Here is a 17,491-nt window from a genome sequence, read left to right as displayed (position 1 = left end):
GCAGGGCAACGGAAGATAAGGGCAGGCCAGGCAAGGCAAGGCAAGGCAAGGCAAGGCAAGGCAAGGCAGGGCAACGAAAGATAAGGGCAGGCCAGGCAAGGCAAGGCAAGGCAAGGCAAGGCAAGGCAAGGCAAGGCAAGGCAACGGAATATAAGGGCAGGTCAGGTTAGGGCAGGCAAGGCAAGGCAAGGCAAGGCAAGGCAAGGCAAGGCAGGGCAACGGAAGTTAAGGGCAGGTCAGGTTAGGGCAAGCATGGGAAGGCAAGGCAAGGCAAGGCAAGGCAAGGCAACGGAATATAAGGGCAGGTCAGGTTAGGGCAGGGAAGGCAAGGCATGGCAAGGCAAGAAAAGGCAAGGCAAGGCAAGGCAAGGCAAGGCAAGGCAAGGCAAGGCAACGGAAGATAAGGGCAGGTCAGGTTAGGGCGGGCAAGGCAAGGCAAGGCAAGTCAAGGCAAGGCAAGATAAGGACAGGGCAGGGCAGGGCAAGGCAAGGCAAGGCAAGGCAAGGCAAGGCAAGGCAAGGCAAGGCAGATAATGCCAGGGCAGGCAAGGCAGGGCAACAAAAGATAAGGGCAGGTCAGGTTAGGGCAGGCAAGGCAAAGCAAGGCAAGGCAACGGAAGATAAGGGCAGGTCAGGTTAGTGCAGGCAAGGCAAGGCAAGGCAAGGCAAGGCAAGGCAAGGCAAGGCAACGGAAGATAAGGGCAGGTCAGGTTACGGCAGGCAATGCAAGGCAAGGCAAGGAAGGCAAGTCACGGCAAGGCAAGGCAAGGCAACAGAAGATAAGGGCAGGTCAGGTTAGGGCAGGCAAGGCAAGGCAAGGCAAGGCAAGGCAAGGCAAGTTAAGGCAAGGCAAGGGAAGATAAGGGCAGGTCATGTTAGGGCAGGTAAGGCAAGGCAAGGCAAGGCAAGGCAAGGCAAGGCAAGGCAGGGCAACGTAAGATAAGTGCAGGTCAGGTTAGGGCAGGCAAGGCAAGGCAAGGCAAGGCAACAGAAGATAAGGGCAGGTCAGGTTAGGGCAGGCAAGGCAAGGCAAGGAAAGATAAGGGCAGGCCAGGCCAGGCCAGGCAAGGCAAGGCAAGGCAAGGAAAGGCAGGGCAACGGAAGATAAGGGCAGGTCAGCTTACGGCAGGCAAGGCAAGGCAAGTCAAGGCAAGACAAGGTAACGGAAGATAAGGGCAGGTCAGGTTAGGGCAGGCAAGGCAAGGCAAGGCAACGGAATATAAGGGCAGATCAGTGTAGGGCAGGCAAGGCAAGGCAAGGCAAGGCAAGGCAAGGGAAGGCAAGGCAAGGCAAGGCAAGGCAAGGCAAGGCAAGGCAAGGCAAGGGAGGGCAAGGCAAGGCAAGGCAGGGCAACGGAAGATAAGGGCAGGTCAGGTTAGGGCAGGCAAGGCAAGGCAAGGCAAGGCAAGGCAACGGAAGATAAGGGCAGGTCAGGTTAGGGCAGGCAAGGCAAGGCAAGGCAAGGCAAGGTAAGGAAACGGAAGATAAGGGCAGGTCAAGTTAGGGCAGGCAAGGCAAGGCAAGGCAAGGCAAGGCAAGGAAAGGCAAGGCAAGGCAAGGCAGGGAAACGGAATATACGGGCAGGTCAGGTTGGGGCAGGGAAGGCAAGGCAAGGCAAGGCTAGGCAAGACAAGGACAGGCAGGGCAACGGAAGATAAGGGCTGGCCAGGCAAGGCAAGGCAAGGCAAGATAAGGTCAGGCCAGGCCAGGCCAGGCAAGGCAAGGAAAGGCAACGGAAGATAAGGGCAGGTCAGGTTAGGTCAGGCAAGTCAAGGCAAGGCAAGGCAAGGCAAGGCAAGGCAAGGCAACGGAAGATAAGGGCAAGTCAGGTTAGGGCAGGCAAGGCAAGGCAAGGCAAGGCAAGGCAGGGCAACGGAAGATAAGGGCAGGCCAGGTTAGGGCAGTCAAAGCAAGGCAAGGCAAGGCAAGGCAAGGCAACAGAAGATAAGGGCAGCTAAGGTTATGGCAGGCAAGGCAAGGCAAGGCAAGGCATGCCAATGCAACGGAAATAAGGGCAGGTCACGTTAGGGCAGGCAAGGCAAGGCAAGGCAAGGCAAGGCAAGGCAAGGCAGGGCAACGGAAGATATGGTCAGGCCAGGCCAGGCCAGGCAAGGCAAGGCAAGGCAACGGAAGATAAGGGCAGGTCAGGTTAGGGCAGGGAAGGCAAGGCATGGCAAGGCAAGACAAGGCAAGGGAGGGCAAGGCAAGGCAAGGCAGGGCAACGGAAGATAAGGGCAGGTCAGGTTAGGGCAGGCAAGGCAAGGCAAGGCAAGGCAAGGCAAGGCAAGGCAAGGCAAGGCAACGGAAGATAAGGGCAGATCAGGTTAGGGCAGGCAAGGCAAGGCAAGGCAAGGCAAGGCAAGGAAAGGCAAGGCAAGGCAAGGCAGGGAAACGGAATATACGGGCAGGTCAGGTTGGGGCAGGGAAGGCAAGGCAAGGCAAGGCTAGGCAAGACAAGGACAGGCAGGGCAACGGAAGATAAGGGCTGGCCAGGCAAGGCAAGGCAAGGCAAGATAAGGTCAGGCCAGGCCAGGCCAGGCAAGGCAAGGAAAGGCAACGGAAGATAAGGGCAGGTCAGGTTAGGTCAGGCAAGGCAAGGCAAGGCAAGGCAAGGCAAGGCAAGGCAGGGCAACGGAAGATAAGGGCAGGCCAGGCAAGGCAAGGCAAGGCAAGGCAAGGCAAGGCAGGGCAACGAAAGATAAGGGCAGGCCAGGCAAGGCAAGGCAAAGCAAGGCAAGGCAATATAAGGTCAGGCCAGGCCAGGCCAGGCAAGGCAAGGCAAGGCCAGGCAAGTCAAGGCAAGGCAACGGAAGATAAGGGCAGATCATGTTAGGGCAGGCAAGGCAAAGCAAGGCAAGGCAAGGCAAGGCAAGGCAAGGCAAGGCAACGGAAGAAAAGGGCAGGTCAGGTTAGAGCGGGCAAGGCAAGACAAGGCAAGGCAAGGCAAGGCAACGGAAGATAAGGGCAGGTCAGGTTAGGGCAGGCAAGGCAAGGCAAGGCAAGGTAACGGAAGATAAGGGCAGGTCAGGTTACCGCAGGCAAGGCAAGGCTAGGCAAGGCAAGTCAAGTCAAGGCAATGGAAGATAAGGGCAGGTCAGGTTAGGGCATGCAAAGTAAGGCAAGGCAATTCAAGGCAAGGCAAGGCAAGGCAAGGCAAGGCAAGGCAAGGCAAGGCAAGGCAGGGCAACGGAAGATAAGGGCAGGTCAGGTTAGGGCAGTCAAAGCAAGGCAAGGCAATGCAAGGCAAGGCAAGGCAAGGCAACAGAAGATAAGGTCAGCTAAGGTTAGGGCAGGCAAGGCAAGGCAAGGCAAGACATGCCAAGGCAACGGAAATAAGGGCAGGTCACGTTAGGGCAGGCAAGGCAAGGCAAGGCAAGGCAGGGCAACGGAAGATATGGTCAGGCCAGGCCAGGCCAGGCAAGCCAAGGCAAGGCCAGGCAAGGCAAGGCAAGGCAACGGAAGATAAGGGCAGGTCAGGTTAGGGCAGGCAAGGCAAGGCAAGGCAAGGCAATGCAAGGCAAGGCAAGGCAAGGCAAGGCAACGGAAAATAAGGGCAGGTCAGGTTAGAGCAGGCAAGGCAAGACAAGGCAAGGCAAGGCAGGCAACGGGAGAGAAGGGCAGGTCAGGTTAGGGCAGGCAAGGCAAGGCAAGGCAAGGCAACGGAAGATAAGGGCAGGCAAGGCAAGGCAAGGCAATGCAAGGCAAGGCAAGGTAAGGCAAGGCAACGGAAGATAAGGGCAGGTCAGGTTAGGGCAGGGAAGGCAAGGCATGGCAAGGGAAGACAAGGCAAGGTAAGGCAAGGCAAGGCAACAGAAGATAAGGGAAGGTCAGGTTAGGTCAGGCAAGGCAAGGCAAGGCAAGGCAAGGCAAGGCAAGGCAACAGAAGATAAGGGCAGGTCAGGTTAGGGCAAGCAAGGCAAGGCGATGCAAGGCAAGGCAAGGCAAGGCAACGGAAGATAAGGGCAGGTCAGGTTAGGGCAGGGAAGGCAAGGCATGGCAAGGCAAGACAAGGCAAGGCAAGGCAACGGAAGATAAGGGCACGTCAGGTTAGGGCAGGCAAGGCAAGGCAAGGCAAGGCAAGGCAAGGCAAGGCAGATAATGCCAGGGCAGGCAAGGCAGGGCAACAAAAGATAAGGGCAGGTCAGGTTAGGGCAGGGAAGGCAAGGCAAGGCAAGGCAAGGCAACGGAAGATAAGGGCAGGTCAGGTTAGTGCAGGCAAGGCAAGGCAAGGCAAGGCAAGGCAAGGCAAGGCAAGGCAACGGAAGATAAGGGCAGGTCAGGTTAGGGCAGGCAAGGCAAGGCAAGGCAAGACAAGGCCAGGGCAGGGCAGGGCAAGGCAAGGCAAGTCAAGGCAAGGCAAGGCAAGGCAAGGCAGATAATGCCAGGGCAGGCAAGGCAGGGCAACAAAAGATAAGGGCAGGTCAGGTTAGGGCAGGGAAGGCAAGGCAAGGCAAGGCAAGGCAACGGAAGATAAGGGCAGGTCAGGTTAGTGCAGGCAAGGCAAGGCAAGGCAAGGCAAGGCAAGGCAAGGCAAGGCAACGGAAGATAAGGGCAGGTCAGGTTACGGCAGGCAAGGCAAGGCAAGGCAAATCAAGGCAAGGCAAGGCAAGGCAACGGAAGATAAGGGCAGGTCAGGTTAGGGCAGGCAAGGCAAGGCAAGGCAAGGCAAGGTAAGGACAGGGCACGGCAGGACAGGGCAGGGCAGGGCAGGGCAAGGCAAGGCAAGGCAAGGCAAGGCAAGGCAAGGCAAGGCAAGGCAACGGAAGATAAGGGCAGGTCAGGTTACGGCAGGCAAGGCAAGGCAAGGCAAATCAAGGCAAGGCAAGGCAAGGCAACGGAAGATAAGTGCAGGTCAGGTTAGGGCAGGCAAGGCAAGGCAAGGCAAGGCAAGGCAAGGCAAGGCAAGGCAAGGCAATGGAAGATAAGGGCAGGTCAGGTTAGGGCAGGCAAGGCAAGGCAAGGCAAGGCAAGGCAAGGCAAGGCAAGGCAACGGAAGATAAGGGCGGGTCAGGTTAGGGCAGGCAAGGCAAGGCAAGGCAAGGCAAGGCAAGGCAACGGAAGATAAGGGCAGGTCAAGTTAGGGCAGGCAAGGCAAGGCAAGGCAAGGCAAGGCAAGGCAAGGCAACGGAAGATAAGGGCAGGTCAGGTTAGGGCAGGCAAGGCAAGGCAAGGCAAGGCAAGGCAAGGCAACGGAAGATAAGGGCAGGTCAAGTTAGGGCAGGCAAGGCAAGGCAAGGCAAGGCAAGGCAAGGCAAGGCAAGGCAAGGCAAGGCAAGGCAGGGAAACGGAATATACGGGCAGGTCAGGTTGGGGCAGGGAAGGCAAGGCAAGGCAAGGCTAGGCAAGACAAGGACAGGCAGGGCAACGGAAGATAAGGGCAGGCCAGGCAAGGCAAGCCAAGCCACGGCAGGGCAACGGAAGATAAGTGTAGGTCAGGTTAGGGCAGGCAAGGCAAGGCAAGGCAAGGCAACGGAAGATAAGGGCAGGTCAGGTTAGGGCAGGCAAGGCAAGGCAAGGTAAGGCAAGGCAAGGCAAGGCAAGGCAAGGCAATGGAAGATAAGGGCAGGTCAGGTGAGGGCAGGCAAGGCAATGCAAGGCAAGGAAGGCAAGGCAAGGCAAGGCAAGGCAAGGCAACAGATGATAAGGGCAGGTCAGGTTAGGGCAGGCAAGGCAAGGCAAGGCAAGGCAAGTCAAGGCAAGGCAATGGAAGATAAGGGCAGGTCAGTTTAGGGCAGGCAAGGCAAGGCAAGACAAGGCAAGGCAAGGCAAGGCAACGGAAGATAAGGGCAGGTCAGGTTAGGGCAGGCAAGGCAAGGCAAGGCAAGGCAACGGAAGATAAGGGCAGGTCAGGTTAGGGCAGGCAAGGCAAGGCAACGGAAGATAAGTCAGGTAAGGTTAGGGCACGCAAGGCAAGGCAAGGCAAGGCAACGGAAAATAAGGGCAGGTCAGGTTAGGGCAAGCAAGGCAAGGCAATGCAAGGCAAGGGAAGGCAAGGCAACGGAAGATAAGGGCAGGTCAGGTTAGGGCAGGCAAGGCAAGGCAAGGCAAGGCAAGGCAAGGCAACGGAAGATAAGGGCAGGTCAGGTTAGGGCAGGCAAGGCAAGGCAAGGCAAGGCAAGGCAAGGCAAGGCAAGGCAAGGCAACGGAAGATAAGGGCAGGTCAGGTTAGGGCAGGCAAGGCAAGGCAAGGCAAGGCAAGGCAAGGCAACGGAAGATAAGGGCAGGTCAAGTTAGGGCAGGCAAGGCAAGGCAAGGCAAGGCAAGGCAAGGCAAGGCAGGGAAACGGAATATACGGGCAGGTCAGGTTGGGGCAGGGAAGGCAAGGCAAGGCAAGGCTAGGCAAGACAAGGACAGGCAGGGCAACGGAAGATAAGGGCAGGCCAGGCAAGGCAAGCCAAGCCACGGCAGGGCAACGGAAGATAAGTGTAGGTCAGGTTAGGGCAGGCAAGGCAAGGCAAGGCAAGGCAACGGAAGATAAGGGCAGGTCAGGTTAGGGCAGGCAAGGCAAGGCAAGGTAAGGCAAGGCAAGGCAAGGCAAGGCAAGGCAATGGAAGATAAGGGCAGGTCAGGTGAGGGCAGGCAAGGCAATGCAAGGCAAGGCAATGGAAGATAAGGGCAGGTCAGTTTAGGGCAGGCAAGGCAAGGCAAGGCAAGGCAAGGCAAGGCAACGGAAGATAAGGGCAGGTCACGTTACGGCAGGCAAGGCAAGGCAAGGCAAGGAAGGCAAGGCAAGGCAAGGCAAGGCAAGGCAACAGATGATAAGGGCAGGTCAGGTTAGGGCAGGCAAGGCAAGGCAAGGCAAGGCAAGTCAAGGCAAGGCAATGGAAGATAAGGGCAGGTCAGTTTAGGGCAGGCAAGGCAAGGCAAGACAAGGCAAGGCAAGGCAAGGCAACGGAAGATAAGGGCAGGTCAGGTTAGGGCAGGCAAGGCAAGGCAAGGCAAGGCAACGGAAGATAAGGGCAGGTCAGGTTAGGGCAGGCAAGGCAAGGCAACGGAAGATAAGTCAGGTAAGGTTAGGGCACGCAAGGCAAGGCAAGGCAAGGCAACGGAAAATAAGGGCAGGTCAGGTTAGGGCAAGCAAGGCAAGGCAATGCAAGGCAAGGGAAGGCAAGGCAACGGAAGATAAGGGCAGGTCAGGTTAGGGCAGGGAAGGCAAGGCATGGCAAGGCAAGACAAGGCAAGGTAAGGCAAGGCAAGGCAAGGCAACAGAAGGTAAGGGCAGGTCAGGTTAGGTCAGGCAAGGCAAGGCAAGGCACGGCTAGGCAAGGCAAAGGAAGATAAGGGCAGGTCAGGTTAGGTCAGGCAAGGCAAGGCAAGGCAAGGCAAGGCAAGGCAAGGCAAGGCAAGGCAAGGCAACAGAAGATAAGGGCAGGTCAGGTTAGGGCAGGCAAGGCAAGGCAAGGCAAGGCAAGGTAAGGAAAGGGCAGGGCAGGGCAAGGCAAGGCAAGGCAAGGCAAGGCAAGGCAGATAATGCCAGGGCAGGCAAGGCAGGGCAACAGAAGATAAGGGCAGGTCAGGTTAGGGCAGGCAAGGCAAGGCAAGGCAAGGCAACGGAAGATAACGGCAGGTCAGGTTAGTGCAGGCAAGGCAAGGCAAGGCAAGGCAAGGCAAGGCAAGGCAAGACAAGGCAAGGCAGGGAAACGGAAGATAATGGCAGGTCAGGTTAGGGCAGGCAAGGCAAGGCAAGGCAAGGCCAGGCAAGGCAATGGAAGATAAGGGCAGGTCAGGTGAGGGCAGGCAAGGCAAGGCAAGGCAAGGCAACGGAAAATAAGGGCAGGTCAGGTTACGGCAGGCAAGGCAAGGCAAGGCAAGGCAAGGCAAGGCAACGGAAGATAAGGGCAGGTCAGGTTAGAGCAGGCAAGGCAAGGCAAGGCAAGGCAACGGAAGATAAGGGCAGGTCAGGTTAGGGCAGGCAAGGCAAGGCAACGGAAGATAAGTCAGGTTAGGTTAGGGCACGCAAGGCAAGGCAAGGCAAGGCAATGGAAGATAAGGGCAGGTCAGGTTAGTGCAGGCAAGGCAAGGCAAGGCAAGGCAAGGCAAGGCAAGGCAAGGCAAGGCAAGGCAAGGCAAGGCAAAGGAAGATAGGGGCAGGTCAGGTTAGGGCAGGCAAGGCAAGGCAAGGCAAGGCAAGGCAAGGCAAGGCAAGGCAAGGCAAGGCAAGGCAAAGGAAGATAGGGGCAGGTCAGGTTAGGGCAGGCAAGGCAAGGCAAGGCAAGGCAAGTCAAGGCAAGGCAATGGAAGATAAGGGTAGGTCAGGTTAGGGTAGGCAAGGCAAAGCAAGGCAAGGCAACGGAAGATAAGGGCAGGTCAGGTTAGGGCAGGCAAGGCAAGGCAAGGCAAGGCAAGGTAAGGACAGGGCACGGCAGGACAGGGCAGGGCAAGGCAAGGCAAGGCAAGGCAAGGCAAGGCAGGGCAACGGAAGATAAGGGCAGGTCAGGTTAGGGCAGGCAAGGCAAGGCAAGACAATTGAAGATAAGGGCAGGTCAGGTTAGGGTAGGCAAGGCAAGGCAAGGAAAGATAAGGGCAGGCCAGGCCAGGCCAGGCACGGCAAGGCAAGGCAAGGCAAGGCAGGGCAACGGAATATAAGGGCAGGTCAGGTTAGGGCAGGCAAGGCAAGGCAAGGCAAGACAAGGCAACGGAAGATAAGGGCAGGTCAGGTTAGGGCAGGCAAGGCAAGGCAAGGCAAGGCAAGGCAGGGCAACGGAAGATAAGGGCAGGTCAGGTTAGGGCAGGCAAGGCAAAGCAAGGCAAGGCCAGGCAAGGCAAGGCAAGGCAAGGCAAGGCAAGGCAACGGAAGAAAAGGGCAGGTCAGGTTAGAGCAGGCAAGGCAAGGCAAGGCAAGGCAAGGTAACGGAAGATAAGGGCAGGTCAGGTTACGGCAGGCAAGACAAGGCAAGGCAAGGCAAGGCAACGGAAGATAAGTCAGGTCAGGTTAGGGCACGCAAGGCAAGGCAAGGCAAGGCAATGGAAGATAAGGGCAGGTCAGGTTAGTGCAGGCAAGGCAAGGCAAGCAAGGCAAGGCAAGGCAAGGCAACGGAAGATAGGGGCAGGTCAGGTTAGGGCAGCTAAAGCAAGGCAAGGCAAGGCAAGGCAGGGCAATGGAAGATAAGGGCAGGGCAGGCAAGGCAAGGCAATGCAAGGGAAGGCAAGGCAAGAGAAGGCAAGGCAAGGCAAGGCAACGGAAGATAAGGGCAGGTCAGGTTAGGGCAGGCAAGGCAAGGCAAGGCAAGGCAAGGCAGGGCAACGGAAGATAAGGGCAGGTCAGGTTAGGGCAGGCAAGGCAAGGCAAAGCAAGACAAGGCAACGGAAGATAAGGGCAGGTCAGGTTAGGGCAGGCAAGGCAAGGCAAGGCAAGGCAAGGCAAGGCAAGGCAAGGCAAGGCAAGGCAATGGAATATAAGGGCAGGTCAGGTTAGGGCAGGGAAGGCAAGGCATGGCAAGGCAAGACAAGGCAAGGTAAGGCAAGGAAAGGCAAGGCAACAGAAGGTAAGGGCAGGTCAGGTTAGGTCAGGCAAGGCAAGGCAAGGCAAGGCAACGGAAGAAAAGGGCTGGTCAGGTTCGTGCAGGCAAGGCAAGGCAAGGCAAGGCAAGGCAAGACAAGGCAAGGCTGGGAAACGGAAGATAATGGCAGGTCAGGTTAGGGCAAGCAAGGCAAGGCAAGGTAAGGCAAGGCAAGGCAAGGCACGGCAAGGCAATGGAAGATAAGGGCAGGTCAGGTGAGGGCAGGCAAGGCAAGACAAAGCAAGGCAAATCAAGGCAAGGCAATGGAAGATAAGGGCAGGTCAGGTTAGGGCATGCAAGGCAAGGCAAGGCAAAGCAAGGCAAGGCAAGGCAACGGAAGATAAGGGCAGGTCAGGTTAGGGCAGGCAAGGCAAGGCAAGGCAAGGCAAGGGAACATAAGGGCAGGTCAGGTTAGGGCAGGCAAGGCAAGGCAACGGAAGATAAGTCAGGTAAGGTTAGGGCACGCAAGGCAAGGCAAGGCAAGGCAACGGAAGATAAGGGCAGGTCAGGTTAGGGCAAGCAAGGCAAGGCAATGCAAGGCAAGGGAAGGCAAGGCAACGGAAGATAAGGGCAGGTCAGGTTAGGGCAGGGAAGGCAAGGCATGGCAAGGCAAGACAAGGCAAGGTAAGGCAAGGCAAGGCAAGGCAACAGAAGGTAAGGGCAGGTCAGGTTAGGTCAGGCAAGGCAAGGCAAGGCACGGCTAGGCAAGGCAAAGGAAGATAAGGGCAGGTCAGGTTAGGTCAGGCAAGGCAAGGCAAGGCAAGGCAAGGCAAGGCAAGGCAAGGCAAGGCAAGGCAACGGAAGATAAGGGCAGGTCAGGTTAGGGCAGGCAAGGCAAGGCAAGGCAAGGCAAGGCAAGGCAAGGTAAGGACAGGGCAGGGCAGGGCAAGGCAAGGCAAGGCAAGGCAAGGCAAGGCAAGGCAGATAATGCCAGGGCAGGCAAGGCAGGGCAACAGAAGATAAGGGCAGGTCAGGTTAGGGCAGGCAAGGCAAGGCAAGGCAAGGCAAGGCAAGGCAGGGAAACGGAAGATAATGGCAGGTCAGGTTAGGGCAGGCAAGGCAAGGCAAGGCAAGGCAAGGCAAGGCAAGGCAATGGAAGATAAGGGCAGGTCAGGTGAGGGCAGGCAAGGCAAGGCAAGGCAAGGCAACGGAAAATAAGGGCAGGTCAGGTTATGGCAGGCAAGGCAAGGCAAGGCAAGGCAAGGCAAGGCAAGGCAAGGCAACGGAAGATAAGGGCAGGTCAGGTTAGGGCAGGCAAGGCAAGGCAAGGCAAGGCAACGGAAGATAAGGGCAGGTCAGGTTAGGGCAGGCAAGGCAAGGCAACGGAAGATAAGGGCAGGTCAGGTTAGGGCACGCAAGGCAAGGCAAGGCAAGGCAATGGAAGATAAGGGCAGGTCAGGTTAGTGCAGGCAAGGCAAGGCAAGGCAAGGCAAGGCAAGGCAAGGCAAGGCAAGGCAAGGCAAAGGAAGATAGGGGCAGGTCAGGTTAGGGCAGGCAAGGCAAGGCAAGGCAAGGCAACGGAAAATAAGGGCAGGTCAGGTTAGGGCAGGCAAGGCAAGGCAAGGCAAGGAAGGCAAGGCAAGCCAAGGCAAGGCAAGGCAACAAATTATAAGGGTAGGTCAGGTTAGGGCAGGCAAGGCAAGGCAAGGCAAGGCAAGTCAAGGCAAGGCAATGGAAGATAAGGGCAGGTCAGGTTAGGGCAGGCAAGGCAAGGCAAGGCAAGGCAACGGAAGATAAGGGCAGGTCAGGTTAGGGCAGGCAAGGGAAGACAAGGCAAGGCAAGGTAAGGACAGGGCACGGCAGGACAGGGCAGCGCAAGGCAAGGCAAGCCAAGGCAGGGCAACGGAGGATAAGGGCAGGTCAGGTTAGGGCAGGCAAGGCAAGGCAAGGCAATGGAAGATAAGGGCAGGTCAGGTTAGGGTAGGCAAGGCAAGGCAAGGAAAGATAAGGGCAGGCCAGGCCAGGCCAGGCACGGCAAGGCAAGGCAAGGCAAGGCAGGGCAACGGAAGATAAGGGCAGGTCAGGTTAGGGCAGGCAAGGCAAGGCAAGGCAAGACAAGGCAACGGAAGATAAGGGCAGGTCAGGTTAGGGCAGGCAAGGCAAGGCAAGGCAAGGCAAGGCAAGGCAAGGCAGGGAAACGGAAGATAATGGCAGGTCAGGTTAGGGCAGGCAAGGCAAGGCAAGGCAAGGCAAGGCAAGGCAAGGCAATGGAAGATAAGGGCAGGTCAGGTGAGGGCAGGCAAGGCAAGGCAAGGCAAGGCAACGGAAAATAAGGGCGGGTCAGGTTACGGCAGGCAAGGCAAGGCAAGGCAAGGCAAGGCAAGGCAAGGCAAGGCAAGGCAAGGCAAGGCAACGGAAGATAAGGGCAGGTCAGGTTAGGGCAGGCAAGGCAAGGCAAGGCAAGCAACGGAAGATAAGGGCAGGTCAGATTAGGGCAGGCAAGGCAAGGCAACGGAAGATAAGGGCAGGTCAGGTTAGGGCACGCAAGGCAAGGCAAGGCAAGGCAGTGGAAGATAAGGGCAGGTCAGGTTAGTGCAGGCAAGGCAAGGCAAGGCAAGGCAAGGCAAGGCAAGGCAAGGCAAGGCAAGGCAAAGGAAGATAGGGGCAGGTCAGGTTAGGGCAGGCAAGGCAAGGCAAGGCAAGGCAACGGAAAATAAGGGCAGGTCAGGTTAGGGCAGGCAAGGCAAGGCAAGGCAAGGAAGGCAAGGCAAGCCAAGGCAAGGCAAGGCAACAGATTATAAGGGTAGGTCAGGTTAGGGCAGGCAAGGCAAGGCAAGGCAAGGCAAGGCAAGGCAAGGCAATGGAAGATAAGGGCAGGTCAGGTTAGGGCAGGCAAGGCAAGGCAAGGCAAGGCAACGGAAGATAAGGGCAGGTCAGGTTAGGGCAGGCAAGGCAAGGCAAGGCAAGGCAAGGTAAGGACAGGGCACGGCAGGACAGGGCAGGGCAAGGCAAGGCAAGGCAAGGCAGGGCAACGGAAGATAAGGGCAGGTCAGGTTAGTGCAGGCAAGGCAAGGCAAGGCAAGGCAAGGCAAGGCAAGGCAAGACAAGGCAAGGCAGGGAAACGGAAGATAATGGCAGGTCAGGTTAGGGCAGGCAAGGCAAGGCAAGGCAAGGCCAGGCAAGGCAATGGAAGATAAGGGCAGGTCAGGTGAGGGCAGGCAAGGCAAGGCAAGGCAAGGCAACGGAAAATAAGGGCAGGTCAGGTTACGGCAGGCAAGGCAAGGCAAGGCAAGGCAAGGCAAGGCAACGGAAGATAAGGGCAGGTCAGGTTAGAGCAGGCAAGGCAAGGCAAGGCAAGGCAACGGAAGATAAGGGCAGGTCAGGTTAGGGCAGGCAAGGCAAGGCAACGGAAGATAAGTCAGGTTAGGTTAGGGCACGCAAGGCAAGGCAAGGCAAGGCAATGGAAGATAAGGGCAGGTCAGGTTAGTGCAGGCAAGGCAAGGCAAGGCAAGGCAAGGCAAGGCAAGGCAAGGCAAGGCAAGGCAAGGCAAGGCAAAGGAAGATAGGGGCAGGTCAGGTTAGGGCAGGCAAGGCAAGGCAAGGCAAGGCAAGGCAAGGCAAGGCAAGGCAAGGCAAGGCAAGGCAAAGGAAGATAGGGGCAGGTCAGGTTAGGGCAGGCAAGGCAAGGCAAGGCAAGGCAAGTCAAGGCAAGGCAATGGAAGATAAGGGTAGGTCAGGTTAGGGTAGGCAAGGCAAAGCAAGGCAAGGCAACGGAAGATAAGGGCAGGTCAGGTTAGGGCAGGCAAGGCAAGGCAAGGCAAGGCAAGGTAAGGACAGGGCACGGCAGGACAGGGCAGGGCAAGGCAAGGCAAGGCAAGGCAAGGCAAGGCAGGGCAACGGAAGATAAGGGCAGGTCAGGTTAGGGCAGGCAAGGCAAGGCAAGACAATTGAAGATAAGGGCAGGTCAGGTTAGGGTAGGCAAGGCAAGGCAAGGAAAGATAAGGGCAGGCCAGGCCAGGCCAGGCACGGCAAGGCAAGGCAAGGCAAGGCAGGGCAACGGAATATAAGGGCAGGTCAGGTTAGGGCAGGCAAGGCAAGGCAAGGCAAGACAAGGCAACGGAAGATAAGGGCAGGTCAGGTTAGGGCAGGCAAGGCAAGGCAAGGCAAGGCAAGGCAGGGCAACGGAAGATAAGGGCAGGTCAGGTTAGGGCAGGCAAGGCAAAGCAAGGCAAGGCCAGGCAAGGCAAGGCAAGGCAAGGCAAGGCAAGGCAACGGAAGAAAAGGGCAGGTCAGGTTAGAGCAGGCAAGGCAAGGCAAGGCAAGGCAAGGTAACGGAAGATAAGGGCAGGTCAGGTTACGGCAGGCAAGACAAGGCAAGGCAAGGCAAGGCAACGGAAGATAAGTCAGGTCAGGTTAGGGCACGCAAGGCAAGGCAAGGCAAGGCAATGGAAGATAAGGGCAGGTCAGGTTAGTGCAGGCAAGGCAAGGCAAGCAAGGCAAGGCAAGGCAAGGCAACGGAAGATAGGGGCAGGTCAGGTTAGGGCAGCTAATGCAAGGCAAGGCAAGGCAAGGCAGGGCAATGGAAGATAAGGGCAGGGCAGGCAAGGCAAGGCAATGCAAGGGAAGGCAAGGCAAGAGAAGGCAAGGCAAGGCAAGGCAACGGAAGATAAGGGCAGGTCAGGTTAGGGCAGGCAAGGCAAGGCAAGGCAAGGCAAGGCAGGGCAACGGAAGATAAGGGCAGGTCAGGTTAGGGCAGGCAAGGCAAGGCAAAGCAAGACAAGGCAACGGAAGATAAGGGCAGGTCAGGTTAGGGCAGGCAAGGCAAGGCAAGGCAAGGCAAGGCAAGGCAAGGCAAGGCAAGGCAAGGCAATGGAATATAAGGGCAGGTCAGGTTAGGGCAGGGAAGGCAAGGCATGGCAAGGCAAGACAAGGCAAGGTAAGGCAAGGAAAGGCAAGGCAACAGAAGGTAAGGGCAGGTCAGGTTAGGTCAGGCAAGGCAAGGCAAGGCAAGGCAACGGAAGAAAAGGGCTGGTCAGGTTCGTGCAGGCAAGGCAAGGCAAGGCAAGGCAAGGCAAGACAAGGCAAGGCTGGGAAACGGAAGATAATGGCAGGTCAGGTTAGGGCAAGCAAGGCAAGGCAAGGTAAGGCAAGGCAAGGCAAGGCACGGCAAGGCAATGGAAGATAAGGGCAGGTCAGGTGAGGGCAGGCAAGGCAAGACAAAGCAAGGCAAATCAAGGCAAGGCAATGGAAGATAAGGGCAGGTCAGGTTAGGGCATGCAAGGCAAGGCAAGGCAAAGCAAGGCAAGGCAAGGCAACGGAAGATAAGGGCAGGTCAGGTTAGGGCAGGCAAGGCAAGGCAAGGCAAGGCAAGGGAACATAAGGGCAGGTCAGGTTAGGGCAGGCAAGGCAAGGCAACGGAAGATAAGTCAGGTAAGGTTAGGGCACGCAAGGCAAGGCAAGGCAAGGCAACGGAAGATAAGGGCAGGTCAGGTTAGGGCAAGCAAGGCAAGGCAATGCAAGGCAAGGGAAGGCAAGGCAACGGAAGATAAGGGCAGGTCAGGTTAGGGCAGGGAAGGCAAGGCATGGCAAGGCAAGACAAGGCAAGGTAAGGCAAGGCAAGGCAAGGCAACAGAAGGTAAGGGCAGGTCAGGTTAGGTCAGGCAAGGCAAGGCAAGGCACGGCTAGGCAAGGCAAAGGAAGATAAGGGCAGGTCAGGTTAGGTCAGGCAAGGCAAGGCAAGGCAAGGCAAGGCAAGGCAAGGCAAGGCAAGGCAACGGAAGATAAGGGCAGGTCAGGTTAGGGCAGGCAAGGCAAGGCAAGGCAAGGCAAGGCAAGGCAAGGTAAGGACAGGGCAGGGCAGGGCAAGGCAAGGCAAGGCAAGGCAAGGCAAGGCAAGGCAGATAATGCCAGGGCAGGCAAGGCAGGGCAACAGAAGATAAGGGCAGGTCAGGTTAGGGCAGGCAAGGCAAGGCAAGGCAAGGCAAGGCAAGGCAGGGAAACGGAAGATAATGGCAGGTCAGGTTAGGGCAGGCAAGGCAAGGCAAGGCAAGGCAAGGCAAGGCAAGGCAATGGAAGATAAGGGCAGGTCAGGTGAGGGCAGGCAAGGCAAGGCAAGGCAAGGCAACGGAAAATAAGGGCAGGTCAGGTTATGGCAGGCAAGGCAAGGCAAGGCAAGGCAAGGCAAGGCAAGGCAAGGCAACGGAAGATAAGGGCAGGTCAGGTTAGGGCAGGCAAGGCAAGGCAAGGCAAGGCAACGGAAGATAAGGGCAGGTCAGGTTAGGGCAGGCAAGGCAAGGCAACGGAAGATAAGGGCAGGTCAGGTTAGGGCACGCAAGGCAAGGCAAGGCAAGGCAATGGAAGATAAGGGCAGGTCAGGTTAGTGCAGGCAAGGCAAGGCAAGGCAAGGCAAGGCAAGGCAAGGCAAGGCAAGGCAAGGCAAAGGAAGATAGGGGCAGGTCAGGTTAGGGCAGGCAAGGCAAGGCAAGGCAAGGCAACGGAAAATAAGGGCAGGTCAGGTTAGGGCAGGCAAGGCAAGGCAAGGCAAGGAAGGCAAGGCAAGCCAAGGCAAGGCAAGGCAACAAATTATAAGGGTAGGTCAGGTTAGGGCAGGCAAGGCAAGGCAAGGCAAGGCAAGTCAAGGCAAGGCAATGGAAGATAAGGGCAGGTCAGGTTAGGGCAGGCAAGGCAAGGCAAGGCAAGGCAACGGAAGATAAGGGCAGGTCAGGTTAGGGCAGGCAAGGGAAGACAAGGCAAGGCAAGGTAAGGACAGGGCACGGCAGGACAGGGCAGCGCAAGGCAAGGCAAGCCAAGGCAGGGCAACGGAGGATAAGGGCAGGTCAGGTTAGGGCAGGCAAGGCAAGGCAAGGCAATGGAAGATAAGGGCAGGTCAGGTTAGGGTAGGCAAGGCAAGGCAAGGAAAGATAAGGGCAGGCCAGGCCAGGCCAGGCACGGCAAGGCAAGGCAAGGCAAGGCAGGGCAACGGAAGATAAGGGCAGGTCAGGTTAGGGCAGGCAAGGCAAGGCAAGGCAAGACAAGGCAACGGAAGATAAGGGCAGGTCAGGTTAGGGCAGGCAAGGCAAGGCAAGGCAAGGCAAGGCAAGGCAAGGCAGGGAAACGGAAGATAATGGCAGGTCAGGTTAGGGCAGGCAAGGCAAGGCAAGGCAAGGCAAGGCAAGGCAAGGCAATGGAAGATAAGGGCAGGTCAGGTGAGGGCAGGCAAGGCAAGGCAAGGCAAGGCAACGGAAAATAAGGGCGGGTCAGGTTACGGCAGGCAAGGCAAGGCAAGACAAGGCAAGGCAAGGCAAGGCAAGGCAAGGCAAGGCAAGGCAACGGAAGATAAGGGCAGGTCAGGTTAGGGCAGGCAAGGCAAGGCAAGGCAAGCAACGGAAGATAAGGGCAGGTCAGATTAGGGCAGGCAAGGCAAGGCAACGGAAGATAAGGGCAGGTCAGGTTAGGGCACGCAAGGCAAGGCAAGGCAAGGCAGTGGAAGATAAGGGCAGGTCAGGTTAGTGCAGGCAAGGCAAGGCAAGGCAAGGCAAGGCAAGGCAAGGCAAGGCAAGGCAAGGCAAAGGAAGATAGGGGCAGGTCAGGTTAGGGCAGGCAAGGCAAGGCAAGGCAAGGCAACGGAAAATAAGGGCAGGTCAGGTTAGGGCAGGCAAGGCAAGGCAAGGCAAGGAAGGCAAGGCAAGCCAAGGCAAGGCAAGGCAACAGATTATAAGGGTAGGTCAGGTTAGGGCAGGCAAGGCAAGGCAAGGCAAGGCAAGGCAAGGCAAGGCAATGGAAGATAAGGGCAGGTCAGGTTAGGGCAGGCAAGGCAAGGCAAGGCAAGGCAACGGAAGATAAGGGCAGGTCAGGTTAGGGCAGGCAAGGCAAGGCAAGGCAAGGCAAGGTAAGGACAGGGCACGGCAGGACAGGGCAGGGCAAGGCAAGGCAAGGCAAGGCAGGGCAACGGAAGATAAGGGCAGGTCAGGTTAGGGCAGGCAAGGCAAGGCAAGGCAATGGAAGATAAGGGCAGGTCAGGTTAGGGTAGGCAAGGCAAGGCAAGGAAAGAT

The sequence above is a fragment of the Strix aluco genome, chromosome W (assembly GCF_031877795.1).
Source record: "Strix aluco isolate bStrAlu1 chromosome W, bStrAlu1.hap1, whole genome shotgun sequence".
NCBI classification, from domain to species: Eukaryota; Metazoa; Chordata; class Aves; order Strigiformes; family Strigidae; genus Strix; species Strix aluco.
The sequence above is the reverse complement of the archived record's forward strand: the minus strand, read 5'-3'. Positions refer to the sequence as shown.